Below are 14,896 nucleotides of genomic sequence, written 5' to 3' on the forward strand. Positions count from 1 at the left end.
TGTATAATTATATAGTACATAAGCAAATATATAAAATATATAAATATATTATATAATTTATTGCATGTTTATGCACTACTTGTTTGCCTATTATCTACAGAGAACAGAAGAAGGTGACATAGCCCCCTGAAATTGGCATAATAGATAGTTGTCAGACACCATTTGAGTGCTGGGAATCAAACCCAGGTTCTTTGCAAGAGCCACCAGTGCCAGGAGCCAAGCCCACTTATACACACTCTATTTCAGGAATGTTTCAGGAATGTTCTTCTGGAAAGAACAATGAGAAGGTGATGATGGTAATGAGTTGGCCTTGGGCCCTGTGTGACCTTCCCACTTGCTTACCATTATAAGCCACTGCCCTGAAATAAAGTTTGAGAGCTTGATCAGACAATGACTTGCTTTCCTTCTTTGTGCCTCCTGTCCCTCATTCTTTCACCCCCTCCTCAGGTTTCCACTGAACACCCGCGCAGGTTGGGGCACACCAGTACTCTTAACTACTGAGCCATCTCTTCAGACCCCTCCTTTAAAGCATTTTACAATTCACTCCATCTTAAATTATTTGGCTAACTTTTATGTTATCTCTGATGTATTTGTTTAACCTACTGAACCTTTACTGTCTTCTATGATGTTAGAACTGAGAGAAACTTGGGTTACCTTATTTTGCTCCAAAATTGTACAAATGGAAACATCCTACAAGGTTAAAAGTTGGAATTAATAATACAGTCAGAATTTCAGGTGTTTGTTAACTCCCAGTCCTGGGATCTTTCTCCTTTGTTCACTCTGACTTAGATGATGCCTTTATACCAATATCTTAAAATTTTCATAAACTGCATTTATAACTCAACACCATGCACAGCCATTTTCTAACCTCCAATCTGAAAGTATGCTCACTAGGTGAGAGTACATGGTCCTGAAGGGAAGAAATTATATTCTCCCTCAACTCCGGTGACTAAATGGAAGACAATCCTTTTTCTTTAAGGAGAAGGAGATAAAAGGCCCTCACTATTTGCTGGTGCTCTGATAGTCTCCTCACCTGCACTTTATTTGAAAACTATGGATCTCTAATTTTCTTCACATCTACCATATAATACCATATTATCAAGTTGTCAGCAATTACTTAGACACTCAGTGTAATATACGTAATATTGGATAAAGTTAGTGATTCTGAGACATTTTTATATTAAACTTAACACAAAGGTATCATTAAAACACTTAAGCCCCCAAGACATTTGCTGGGGCAATTTCCTAGACCTTTGTTCCTGATTTCTACAAAGTCAGTCCTTGGAAGAAGAAGCAAACCAAATGTCTACCTGTCAAGTGATACAGTTGTAAGAAAATTCATTTCTCCGTTGATACTCCAGGGACAATGGAATTTCAGATTGAAGGCATTTGCATTCCATGGGGACACTTGTTATTTGTCCCTGTGCTAATTTTAAATCTCATTCTGGAAATGCAATGTGTAACTAAGAAGAATTGTGTTAAATGATTGCCGCACAATGAATAATCACTTGCAAAGACTGATCATTTAATAAGCTAACTGGAAAATGTGAAAAATACACTGTAATTTTTCTTTGATGATTCTGAATGTACTTGAAGACTGTGCAGTGCCTTGAAGTCATCACAGGAGACAGAACTTTGGAATTGAAAGGGTATGTGTTGGGTTATATCATTTATGGCAGACAACCAAGCTTTGCCAACTTATTACTCTCTAACTATAATTCATTGTGTGGCTCTTGTCTACTAAGCTGAAAGTTCTAATGTGTTATTGATTAGAGATGTCTACCTTGGATAGAGAGAGATTGACAAGCTGGTACAGAAGTTACTTACTTTCCTTCACAGTTCCAGACCCATCCAATTTAAGGCTGAGTATCTTAAAGTAAGTATTTGCCAGAATAAACCTATGATCAAGCTGACCTGGCAACTATTATCATTATCATCGCATTCGAGTTCTGAAATTATCAATAAAAGCATCCCGAAGATGGAAAAGCAAATGAATTTATTTTCTTAGATATCTAAAAACATTTGCAGGAAAAAGTAATTTAAGCAGAAAAATTTATTTGGAGAGTGGCATTCATTACCTAGAAAATTAGTGACAGTTCATTGCCTAGTAAAAAGAATGTAAAGTCAGTTTTCCTGGGAGGCACCATGTAGCTTAAACTGTAATTATGGTTTCAGAATTCATTTTCAAATGCTCAACAAATATGTTTGAATGTCTTCACTGTACAAGATACTATATTAAAGAAGTGAGAAGAGTAATGAAGATATTTTAGGTAAATATTCCCTAACCTTCACTCAACAGACATTTATTGAGCATTTGCTGGAATCAGGCAGTGCCTTGAGCCATGGAAATTCAAAACCAGCTAAAATCCCTCAATAGTAAAGCTGTAGGCCTGCTTGGCTATATGTAACATGGAGCTAATAAATGAAGCACTTTGTTTTGTGACTTAGACTTATAGGAAGGTGGAAGAAACTAAAGACAGGCCTCACATTCGAAAGAAAGTTAAAACTTAGTAAGAGAGAAACTTTGAAAATAAATTTTCAAAATAAGTTCTGAATGAAGTTCAGAAATGTCAGGCTTTAAATACTTTAAAAACGTTTTATTGAATTTAACACATACATAAATCAAAAATTTAAAAGTCAATGAATTATTATATAATGAATGGAATCATTACATCTATGAAACTATCAATCTTGCCTAGAAATAGAATCTTTTTATTTATTCTTTTTTCTTTTGTTTTTTCTTCCGGAGCTGGGGACCGAACCCAGGGCCTTGCGCTCGCTAGGCAAGCGCTCTACCGCTGAGCTAAATCCCCAACCCCTCTAGAAATAGAATCTTATCAACACCACTGATCCCTTTTCTTCTCCCACTCAGTGCCCCTTACACCAGGTCAAGGTTAACTACGATGTTGATTTTCAATACCAGACTCATTTTTCTTTATCTTCTTTTCTTCTCTCATACAATACATCCTGACCATAGCCTCCACTACTTCCACAACTCCTAATAACCTGATATACACCTTCCCTCTCCCCCAGATCCACTGTTGCTCTGTTCCCCTTGTTTCCCTTCAAGAACTCCCAGAGATTTCAACTGAACACGGCATAACAGGATGCAGTAAGGCTAGGCACAAACCTCATAGCAAGGCTGGATGAGGCAACCCAGTAAGAGGAAAACAGCCCTAGGAGCGAGAAAAAGAGTCGGAGACACCCCTGCTCCCACTGTTAGGAGCCCTCCAAACACCCGAAGATAAGCAACCACGGCATATATGCAAGCACAGTATGTACTCAGAGGACCTAGCACAGACTCCTGCAGTCTCCATAATTGCCGCTTGAGTCTCTGCGAGCCACTATGAGCTATTCTTAATTGGTTTTGTGGGATGTGTTCTTCTGGTGTCCTCAACTCCTCTACCTCCTATAATCCTTCTCCTACTCTTCCACAGGGTTCCTCAAGAACTGTCTAATATTTCAACATGGTTCTCTGCCAGATTCACTGTTTTAAGTTTATAAGTTTCCTTTTAGACAGAATTGTATGTACTGGTCTTCTTATTATATGAACTGCTGGCTTCTTTTACTCAACAGTATTTTGTCCATTACCTACACTATGAGTACTTGTAGATTGTCTAGTGTTTTTGTCATTTAATGTCACAATGTACATGTATACTGACTCAGTATTTCAGTGAGTCTGAAATAACATTTTCCATATTACTAAAGAAGTGGCATATCCACTCATATTTTGGGGATATTTAAACATCATCTCTTATAAGGCTTTGAATCAGTTTTCAAGTCTTTCGTTCAATTTTCTGCATTATAGTCTCATTTCCCTTAACTGTTTTTTGGTTGGCTTTTATTCAAAGTAAGAGCTTATCCTTGGAAAGCACACACATACAAAATACAAATCAATCAGGATAAAGACTCAAAACACTTGTGCTGTTCTTGCTATGTGAAAAGAGAGGTTGCATCAGGAAGAGTGGCTAGATATATGCAGATTTTTAAGTAGGTAAGTCAAAACCAAAATGAAAACATTAAGACATATTGGAGGCAGCATTTTTGAAGAAGTAGCTGCCTCCAAGAGAACCAAATTGATGATACAAAAGTCAGAAACTTTAAGTAGGGGCGAGTTGAGTTGAATTTTGGGCCTCAAAAGAAGGGTTACTGGTCAACTAGTGCTAAATCTCTGAGGGAGTGCAAGTCAACCTTTGTGAATATTCAAGATAGTTGCCTAGAAAACACATTGGCACTATTGTGAAGCAAATGAGGAATTAGACTGGTACCTCCACATGCTAGATGAAGACCAGAAAGTTTTGGAGTCCTTTCCACCTGCAAGTTCCATTCTAGCACCTTGTCGGAGCTCCAATGTCACAAAATAAAATGGGTGTTAGAGCAGAGAGACCACAGCTTAGTTAGTGGCAAGAGAACCAAAAGGCAAAGCAAGTTAGTAGAAGTATTCATTCAACAGGGGATAGCTGTTTAGCAGTTGCTAATATCTAAACTTTGATGGTGCCTGCTTTTTTTCTTCTCTACATTATTGCATTTCCTGCCACAAGCATCCTGGAAGATATGAACCACCCAGGAATTGGGATAACTCAGCAACCCAGTGGAAGAGTCCACAATAATCCAGCCTACCTCTATCTTAAGCTTAAAAGCCATAAGTTCATCTTTATTATGATTAAATCTCTGATTTTCAAGGAGAGGCCTATGTTACTCCAGTAATCTTAACTGCAAATGGTTCTGTACTACCTGTTCCTGGAAATGACAACTGTGTCGTTGTCAAAGGATTGTTATGATTACCTGCTGTTATGACAACCTTGTTATGACCACTTTGCAAACATGTCTTGGTTTCAAGATGTGGTTATGACCAACTTGTTATGCTTATGCTGAGTCTATAACAACACCTGTTTGCCAGCTAAATTCCCCATTTGGAAACACCACCACCCTGAGTGTTCTCTCTCTCTCTCTCTCTCTCTCTCTCTCTCTCTCTCTCTCTCTCTCTCTCTCTCTCTCATTCCCAATTATAAAATCCCTAATCTTACCAACCTATATCCAATGCTGATCTCTTAAACCCCACCTTTAGGTGGGAGACAATCTATCCACATATATAAAAATAGATTTATTTAATTAATTGCTTGCTTTAATTAACTTGGCCATGATAATTTGGATCAGTGCTCTTTCTCCTCACTCTTATGGGGTTAATACTGCTTAGCATGCATAATGCATTGTGCTCCATCCTTATCACTCCCTACCCTAAATCTGAAATATCATTTCCACTGAACATTTTGATGAGGAAACAGAGAGCTGGGGTTAAGCAGCCTGTCCAAGGACATTCAGCCCAGAAAGGTCAGATACAGCAGATAACTCTGAGATAAATTTCACTCACTTTTATCTTTATGCTCATATTCAAAAATAAAGGTGATTTACTGTTTTAAAGTGAGTATTAAAATATTTGGTAAATGAGAAATTTAACAACAGGTTTCCTGACTTAAGGGAATTTACAGTAGTCAATACTTTGTGGTCATATGACCTCATCAAGACATGTTTAATTACAACAACATATTCCATCCTTTACTGTCGGTGTAGTCTCTATCAGCATTTACTTGGTATTTAGGAATCTTTGTCACTGAAGTGAGAATAACCACAGACTCTGGATGTAGATTGTGCTTCCAGACAGCTTTTCTTTTCTGCACTTGGCTGTTGCAGACGATAATCATCTTTGAGTGAGAATTTTTCTTTCTGTGCTCTAGAATCAAAACTTAAGCCCAGTCTGCTCCCAATGCATGGGCCAGGACTTTGTTCATTTCCCATGTGTGATAGGTTGGTCACAACTTCCCTGAGTGTAGGCATACTCATAGCTTTCCCCAACTCCCTTTTTTGCTTACCTGTGAACACTGATTGATGAGTATATGGGAAAACTCATTTGCTCCTTTGTGCTTCTACTGTAGAATAAGCGGAGGTAAAAATACCTTTTAGAAGTAAAGGTAAAAGATCTCTTTTAAAAGTCCCATTAGTGGGACTTTGAATCATGAACAATGAGAGAATTCAGCCAACTCAATATTTGGATAGAGAAAGACATGTTTTTGAGCATACAGTAAGAGAACGGTAGGAGGAGTAATGTCAGAAGAACTATGTGCTCCAAGAATGTGAGGCTGCAGGCTTTATCTGGTCGTTACCTTCCTTTTGGAATAAGTTTTCTCATGACCTAATTCCTGACAATAGGCACACCAGGAATGAACAATATTTGATTCTTGGCAGAGGCAGAATTTGTAGTTAATGGACATAGTCACATGATTCCTCTACTTGTAGTATAACTAGAAAACAAATCCTGGGTTTTTTGTTTTTGTTTTTGTTCTTTCACTATGGAAAGGATAGCTCAAAAATCTGGAAGCTTTTGAGAGACACTTCTTGCCTTGCAACTCTTGGCTCCTGGTGTCACATCTCTGAACCTGTTTCTACCATCACATTGTCTTGGACTCTCGCCTTCCTGCATCCTTATAAGGACCCATCAGACTACATTGAGCTCACCTGGACACCAACTCGAAATTTCCAATTTGGCACATTTGCAAGTCCCCTTCTGTCATGAAAGAGAGCATATTGATAAGTGAACATATATACTGTAATTCTCACCTCTCTTTCCTTTCATACAACTTCCACGGAAGAAATTCATCTTCCTACCCTGTTTTTCCTATCCTATATTAATCCCTTTCACTATGCTCAGTGGTTGAGGGCTGCTTTATTTTGGAAATAGCCTGGCCTAGATTTGCTTTCTCAGCTCTGTTTATTCAGCTGTGCCACCCTAATCATGGGATATCAGCTCTCTGGTACATTTAAGTTGATTTATAGATGCCTCTCTTCTGGACTACCGGCATCATTACATAATATTATGAAAAGAAGTTTCTCCCAAGGCTTAACAAATAGCATTCTGTGGATATAGTTTATTATAGCCATTACCTTCAGTGTTTCTTTTGTTCTGTCCCAGCTTGGATTCTGTAGGGCCATACTGACCTGAAAGATGGCTGAGTCGTCCCTTCCTAGCTTGAAGTAAATTCAACCATCTCCTATCAGCATCCTATACTTCACTGTTCACTGAACATGAAAAGATGAATAAGGCATGATCTCTAGCCTCATTGCCCATTCTGCAGAGCAAGACAAGTAGAAGAGAAGAATAAAGTTTCATACGGTGTGGAGGTTTTATGTTATAAGTCCAGCACTCAGGAAGTAAAGACGGAAGATCTTAAATTTGAGGCCATCCTGGTCTTTGGAGTCAACTCAAGAATAGCCTGGACTATAGAGTATAATCCTGTCTTACGAAACAAAAAAAGAAAGGAAGAAAAATATAGGAGGAGGATAGATGAAGGAAAAAAGAAAGAAATTCAAAATAATATAGGGAATATCTTTCTTCCTTGAAAAATATCAGAAAAGATTTCCAGTCAAAAGCCTATTAATCTGAGTGAGGTAGAAAGTAACGTTTTGGGAAAGGGGTTAAATAATAAGCATTTTGCAGTCTCTGTATTCATGATTATATCCACTTTCTGTCATCGGCAACATTTCAGCATCAGTGCTTCAAAATAATCTATGTTTCACCACTTTTTTTTTTCAACTCAAGTCTAACAAGGAGAAGGGTTGTGAATGGAAAGAGTAAATTTCAGGATGCTCTGCTTTGTCTTATTTTGGGTTTTGTTGCTATGAAGAGATACCGTGACCACAGCAAGTCTTATAAAGGGAAACCTTTCATTGGGGCTGGGTTATAGTTTCAGGGTTTTAGTCATGGTAAAAAAAACAAAAAAAAAAAAAAAAAAAAACATGGCAGCCTGCAGGCACACATGTTTAGAGAAGGAGCTAAGAGTTCTACATCTGGACCCACAAGAATCAGGAGATTGTGTGACACAAATGTGTCTCAATTTGAGCATGAGAGACTTCAAAGCCTGCCCTCACAATGACCTACTTTCTCTGTCAAGTCCATACCTACCCCAACAAGGCCACCCCTCCAAATAGTGTCATTTTGATCATTCAAATACACGAGTCTATGGGGCCACTCCATTCAAACCATGGTATAAATTAAAAGCAGCACAGGCTGTGTATTGGTTAGACTACAATGACTTCTCAAGTACCTTGAGCCAGCCTATGGAGATGCCAGATGACAAGAAAATGGTCATATGGCAAAGCTCAGAAGACATCAGGCTGGGCTGCAATCATAACTCTCTTATTCTCTAGGTCCTGACTCAGGACAACAGAGCAGTAGCTCTAATTCATCCTGTGCTGTGCATGTTGGCTCTATAAAGCAAAGAACCTCTAGAAGATGGTGGACAGGATACGTGCGGCACAGTTTCTGAAAGTCAACCCCCTCAGTAACCAACCCAGGCAAACCTTTGCCCATTTTCAGCTGCATCCAACAAGAGCACTAACTAAAGCCAAACCGCCTTAGGACTGTGCCGATGCTGGAAAAGTAAGAAGTGCCAAAGTAGAGCTTTTTTCCAAAAAGTGTTGGGAATCTCTCTGCTTCATGCTTGTACATTCTCAGTAGATTTATAGTATTGGCAAAACATTGGGTGGCTGCCAGACTTCTTGATAGACTGCAAAATTAAAGTCTGTGGCAAATCTTAATCAAGCCCTAATTTAATTTTGTAAAAACCAAACCATAAGCCTCTGCATTTTTACAACACTAACAAGTAGTCTTTAGATAAACATCAAAACGATAACCTATGAGGTCTTCTATGTATTGGTCACTTTTGCTGTTGTAATCACATAGTACCTGACAAGCATAGTGAGAGAAGAAAGAGTTTATTTTGCCTCATAGTTTGAGAAGACATCCCATAATGATGGGAAAGTCATGGCAATAGGAACACGAGGCAGCTGGCCACTTTGTATCCACAGTCAGGAAGCAGGGCAAAATGAATGCTATTGCTCAACAGAACCCTAGCCAACCAAATGGTGCCATCCATAGTGAAAGTAGGTGTTCCCACTTCTGTTAATAAGAAACTCATATTCAGAAATCATCTCCTAGGTGATTCTATATCCCATCAACCTGACAGTCCGTTACATCAAAGTATACAATCTTCAAATGAAGGCTAAAAGTTCACTCATAGCCTATGGTGGTTTGACTACACACACACACACACACACACACACACACACACACACACACACACACACACACGCGCGCGCACGTGTTTTGACACTGCTCCCCAGGTGGTAGTCCTGTTGGGGAGATTTTGTAAACTTTGGAAAATTGAGCCTACCTGGAAGAAGTAGATCACCAAGTGGCAGACCTCGAGGTCCCACCTTTTCTGGTCCCATGTCTCCTCCCAAATCCACATAGATATGATCAATCAGCTCCACTTGCCCCTGAAGTCGCAGCTGAGAGATGGTCCCACCATGTCTTCTCTATCATGGTGGATTGTATTCTCAATCCACTAACAAAATAACTTCCCCCAAGGGACTTCTTGTTGGGTCACAGCAATGAGAAAACCAACTAAATAGTTGAGACAAACAAAACAAAACAAAATGTACAACAGTGATTTGAGTGACAGCAACACTTGTGTAGTATCCAGGGCAAGGATAGGGAATGGCACATAGGGCAACAAGAAGCAGGAATATGGTCAGCACATCCATCGGAAGAGGAGGATGCTAATGGGGTTGATGTAGGCAGTTGAACGTGATCCAGTAGGATAGTTCAAAACTTAGAAACACAGAGTGAAGAAAGATGTAAGGGGGCTGAGAAGGGCAGAGGTGCAGACACTTGGACCTTGACTGAGATGTTGAAAATCCTTCAGGCTCACCATCTTCCTTACATGGAAGATCACAACACGCTGGGATAGGCTGAGAACAGACCTCTCAAGAATGCCATAAATTCAAAGAAACCACATACAAAGCACACATGTCAATCTTGAATTAATCAGAGTTAAGTGTTTAACAAACACTTGCTTACCGGTGAGTGAAAGACCAGGAGTAACCCTTCTGATTGAGACTCAAGTGCTTGCCTGGCAGTCTGAATCCCAAATCAGTACCGGCCTGCTGACTGCTTTTGTTATAGTGACTCATGAAGATATGATGTAACTGAAGAACTACTGCCATCTAGTGATATTCCAATGTCATAGCACAAAACATTGCTCTTGACAACAGGTCAGATCACCCGTATAAACCAGTGCACTGACAGTCAATTGTTACATCTCTAATAGACAACTGTTGCATTGTATATTATTGGTTTATATTTACTGTAATATACGTTAATAGACACTTAAGAGGGTATTCCTTCTACTTGGTTTTTTTTTAAAGTTAAATGTAAACAGCTCCAGGGCAGGTCCTTCTCAAAGACTTTGTGATCACAGGTCACACTCCAAATATTATGGCCCCGAGGACCCTCCGATGGGACATGATACAGAAATTGTAGAGCACAGTGATAGTAAGCCTGACCCTGTTTAGGAATCAGCTAGTGTGTGTGTGTGTGTGTGTGTGTGTGTGTGTGTGTGTGTGTGTTTTCTTAGTTTTAGCCCAAAAGAAAATAAGCTTGGAAAATTTAAATATGTATTTTAAAATATAAATGTAAATAAATAAAATCCAAATTTAAAAAATAACAGTGTATGGTGATACCATGTGTTTCTGTATTTAGATACAAATACAGAACGTTTAAAAAACGTTTAAAAAATAGCTCTTAACGTAAACAGGTTTCAATATGGTAACCTTTAATTACTGAAGCAAATATTTTGTATAACATTAGAATAGCCTGTGCATATTGTGTTTACAAAGTCCACAGAGCTGTGCACAAGCTCTCCCGTCTTCATATACATTCATCACTCACTCGCCAACTCACCCAGAATAATCTCTAAGTGCTGGAAGCTTCACTCGGGGAATTGCCTTTGCACGGTATGCCAGTTTTCATCCCTGGCACTATATCCTCAATATGGTTAGATCCAAAAGTACTTAACATGTACTAGGAGTGCCTATCAAATTCAGGATAGCAACATGCTGTGGAAGGTTTAGCTTAGGAGTGATGGATTAGACCACATAGTCAACGTGTGTGTGTGTGTGTGTGTGTGTGTGTGTGTGTGTGTGTAATATCTTACTCAGGTTTGTATAACACTGACTTCACTTAAAGATGTATTTTTTGAGTTTAGTCTTGTGGCTAAGTGAAACATAACCAACCAGTCATATGGGTGTGTGTGTGTGTGTGTGTGTGTGTGTGTGTGTGTGTGTGTGTGTGTAAAGAAATCCACTTATTTAGTCTCATCCTGAAGCAAATGTTCCTGATATGACCAAAGTCCACTTCTGTTATTAGAATTATTCTATCACAACAACTTCGACAGAGTCCTAGGTTTAGTTTTGGACAACTAAATATGAGTAGAGATTGTTAGGTTTCACTCTGAACAGAAGACATTTCAGCAACAGTGATTCATTCTCCAGCTAGTGATTGTAGAAGAAATTCCAAAGGAGAGTTACTGGAAATGGGAAGTAGCCTAATGGTTCATCAACAGAGAAGAGTCCCAGAGAGCCCCCATCTCCACCTTAATTGAGCCAAAAGTAACCTTCTGTTGCATGGAGCTGGTGGTATTGTGTCACTGTAGCAAGATATGGAACCACTTGGATACAGTCAACAGTTACAGCACCAAGGAAACAGAACCAGGAGAAGGATTGGAAAATTATGATCCAAAATGTGAGGAACAAAGTGGAACCTAGAGTCATCTTCTGTTTTGTGCTTAACTTTCTGCCCTGGTCCTCAGCTGTGGTGGAAGGGTGCCATGCCATTGGAAATATCCAGGTGAGTCATGAAAACAATTTTGTACGAAAGTCTAGGAGCCATAAATTGCCCAACATTTTACCATCTTGCAAAAATCTTCTCTACTTTACCTGTCAAGTCAGAGATGGATGCGGTGGTAGGAGGTCGAAGTAAATTGCAGCCTTAAGTATTGTCCCAAGCAATCATTTCTCACAAATAACACAACCTCTGTGGAACCTCGATACACTCTGGAGGACCAGAAAATATTACAGCAGCTGTGAAAGCTGCATATAACAATTTCTTCAAACCCTGTATTATTCTACATATAACTGAAATATGAGAGTCATTAATAAAATCGTTGACACTGAGGAGACTATGAAAGATGCCCTGCCTCTGATTATATTTCTGCTTACAGAACAGGTTTCCCTCTTTTCTCCCCTCTAGACCTGTGTAGAGCAGACAAGATCTTTTATCCACCTGTAACTGGGATTTACTGCAGGAGATGTGGAAGTACACATCTCACGGCAATAGCTGTCAGACCCAGCATTTGACCGAGTACATTAAAGAAAAGATGTCTTCCTTCCTGGGTTACCACACACACACACACACACACACACACACACACACACACACACGCACGCAGACTCACATGCACATGTACACTCACTCACGCACACATGTGCACATCCATGTGCACACCAGTATATGATCATGGTTCTTATTTACTTCTAGTATGTAGGGCTTTAATACAAGAAGCATGCTTGCTTGTGTACTTTTTTCCAGTAGTTTCTTGTGATCCTTACTGAAAGGTGAAGCTATAGATAAAGGAGTCCGTGTTAGAAGGATGAACTGAAGAATGAAAAGAACTGGGTAGTGAATTTGAAAGGAAGGGAGATAAAAGACAACTGAGGAAGACAAACGTATGAGAGCTCTGATGACACTGGAGCATGGCTAAAAACAAGAGAGGGGAGAAGGGAGAGAGAGGGAAGGAAGAGGGGAGAGGGGGGAGGAGGGAGAGAGCAAGCTAGAGAGAGGGAGAGGGAGAGAGGGAGGGAGGGAGGGAGGGAGAGAGAGAGCTAGAAAGAGGGAGAGGGAGAGGGGAGGGAGGGAGGGAGGGAGAGAGAGAGAGAGAGAGAGAGAGAGAGAGAGAGAGAGAGAGCAAGAGCCAGCGAGTGAGAGCACTTTTCTAGGATTCCAATGGTTCTTTCTTTCCCAGACAGTTAATCGAAGGGCACTTTTGGGAGAAGTCTAGCAAAGTAAGAGCTTCCTTATTTAGAAACTAACTACTTAGGGTTAGGGAAGTGGCTTAGGTGGTAAAGTGTTTGCTATGCAAGCATGAGGACCTGAGGTTAATTTCAAGAATCTATATTAAAATCCACTTTCTAATCCAGTTGTGGTGGTAAACTTCACTTGTAACACCATCCAACACAACAGAGGCAGAGACAGTGGATCCCTGGGGTTCACTGGGGAGCCATCCTGGTCTAATTGTGTACTCCCAGGCCAGTGAAAGACATGGCCACAATAAACAAGGTGGACTACTCCTAAGTAATAAAAGTCTAGGTTGATATTTTGGCCTCTACACTCACTGACACACTTGCTCCCCTGTGAACGAAAAGATGTGAACACACACATGCACAGACAGACATACAAAATAGAAATCAGATGCTTGCTGTATATAGAAAATTCTGCAGCTAAACAATTTATTTAAATTGTATTTAAAGTGTACCTAAATTGATCCAGCGACAACAAAAAATACATAATATATGTGTAGAGCTATGCACTTTCTTTCATCACTTGGTTGAACTTTTTGTTCTTTCTTTACTAGCTGCTATCTATGCCCAGTGCTCTATGTTGGTATAGAACTGACTCGTCCTCTCTCTAACTAGAATAATACCTTAACACCAGTTACTCATTACAACAGCTCATGCAGCCATTTTAACTTGAGGATATAAAATTGGCTTGGTCAAGGCCAGAATGACTCAGCGACAGAAGGCTGAGTGATAGGGAATTGATTGTGTTAGTCTAGAACCCCTGCTCATCCCCTGCACAAGCTGGGAAACCCTGCCTACCCTCCTTCCCATACCACCAACCACAGAGTGAAAACTCCGGGAATCCACCCATGTGTACCGGACCAGGGGCTCAGTTTTTCACCAGGTATGGGCACAATCCCAGCTCCTAGCTGACAGCTCATCATCATGTTCTATAAAATCACGTTGCTTTAGCATGGATGTTTGACTTCACTGACCTCTACGTGTGAGATCAGTGAACTCACCTTAGAGCTGTCTCCTAATAAACAACTCTTTACCTACTTTTAAGCTGTCCTAAGCTGTCCTGAATGTATGTAGGTCACCGAGGGAGAGCCTATCATATCGAGCTACCATTCCAAAATGTTTTCAGATTGTGACTTTTTTAATGCAGCAATTCTTCTTGGGGTAAACTGTCTTAAAACCTCATTAGTTTGCTGTTTTCTCCTTCCCCTGCCTACCGAAATTACTTCCTTCTTTAGATATCTTTCATCATTCCTTTTTTTTTTTCAAATTTTCTTTCTTCAATGTAAACATGTTGGAAATACATTGTATACACTCTTGAAATTAAAAAAAAATTTCAGCCACGATTCCAGTGCTAGAACAATTTTCTTTCTTCTAGCATATTGTAATTGTTTTATGCTACATTGATCCCTTTTTCTCTTAGTGAAGCCATTATGACTGGGCTAGTTTATATACTGACAGTTTTATTTTCCAGGTGATTATGAGCCTTTTTCTGTTCTTGTCAGTCCGCTTCATATTGATACATGTTAATTTGAGGCTATATACGAGGGCTACTGAAATTGTTTTAAAAAGCCAGCTATGGCCTCTGGATCAGTCTATTTTTCCAGACAAGAGGATGATGTATAAGGAGGTGTATTTGCTCCAAGTGGACACTAAAAACAGACTTGGGTTCCTCACCTGTAAAACCGTCTTCGTGGCTGGGAAGAGAAGAGAGCTGTATAACCTGTGTAAGGCAGTGTCATGAATGGCTATGGATAGCATTAGGTCTCTTGTTCCTTATACATGATCATCCTCCATGCCTTCAGATCGCTCGGCTGTGTCGCTCTCGGCTCGCCTCGTTGGAGCCGCCAGGGGGCGCTGTGACCCGGGAGCGTGGCGGCAGCGTTGCGCAGATCCTCCCCCTGCGTCGCGGCACCGCCCTTTCCCA

This window comes from Rattus rattus, chromosome 6, assembly GCF_011064425.1.
Source record: "Rattus rattus isolate New Zealand chromosome 6, Rrattus_CSIRO_v1, whole genome shotgun sequence".
NCBI classification, from domain to species: domain Eukaryota; kingdom Metazoa; phylum Chordata; class Mammalia; order Rodentia; family Muridae; genus Rattus; species Rattus rattus.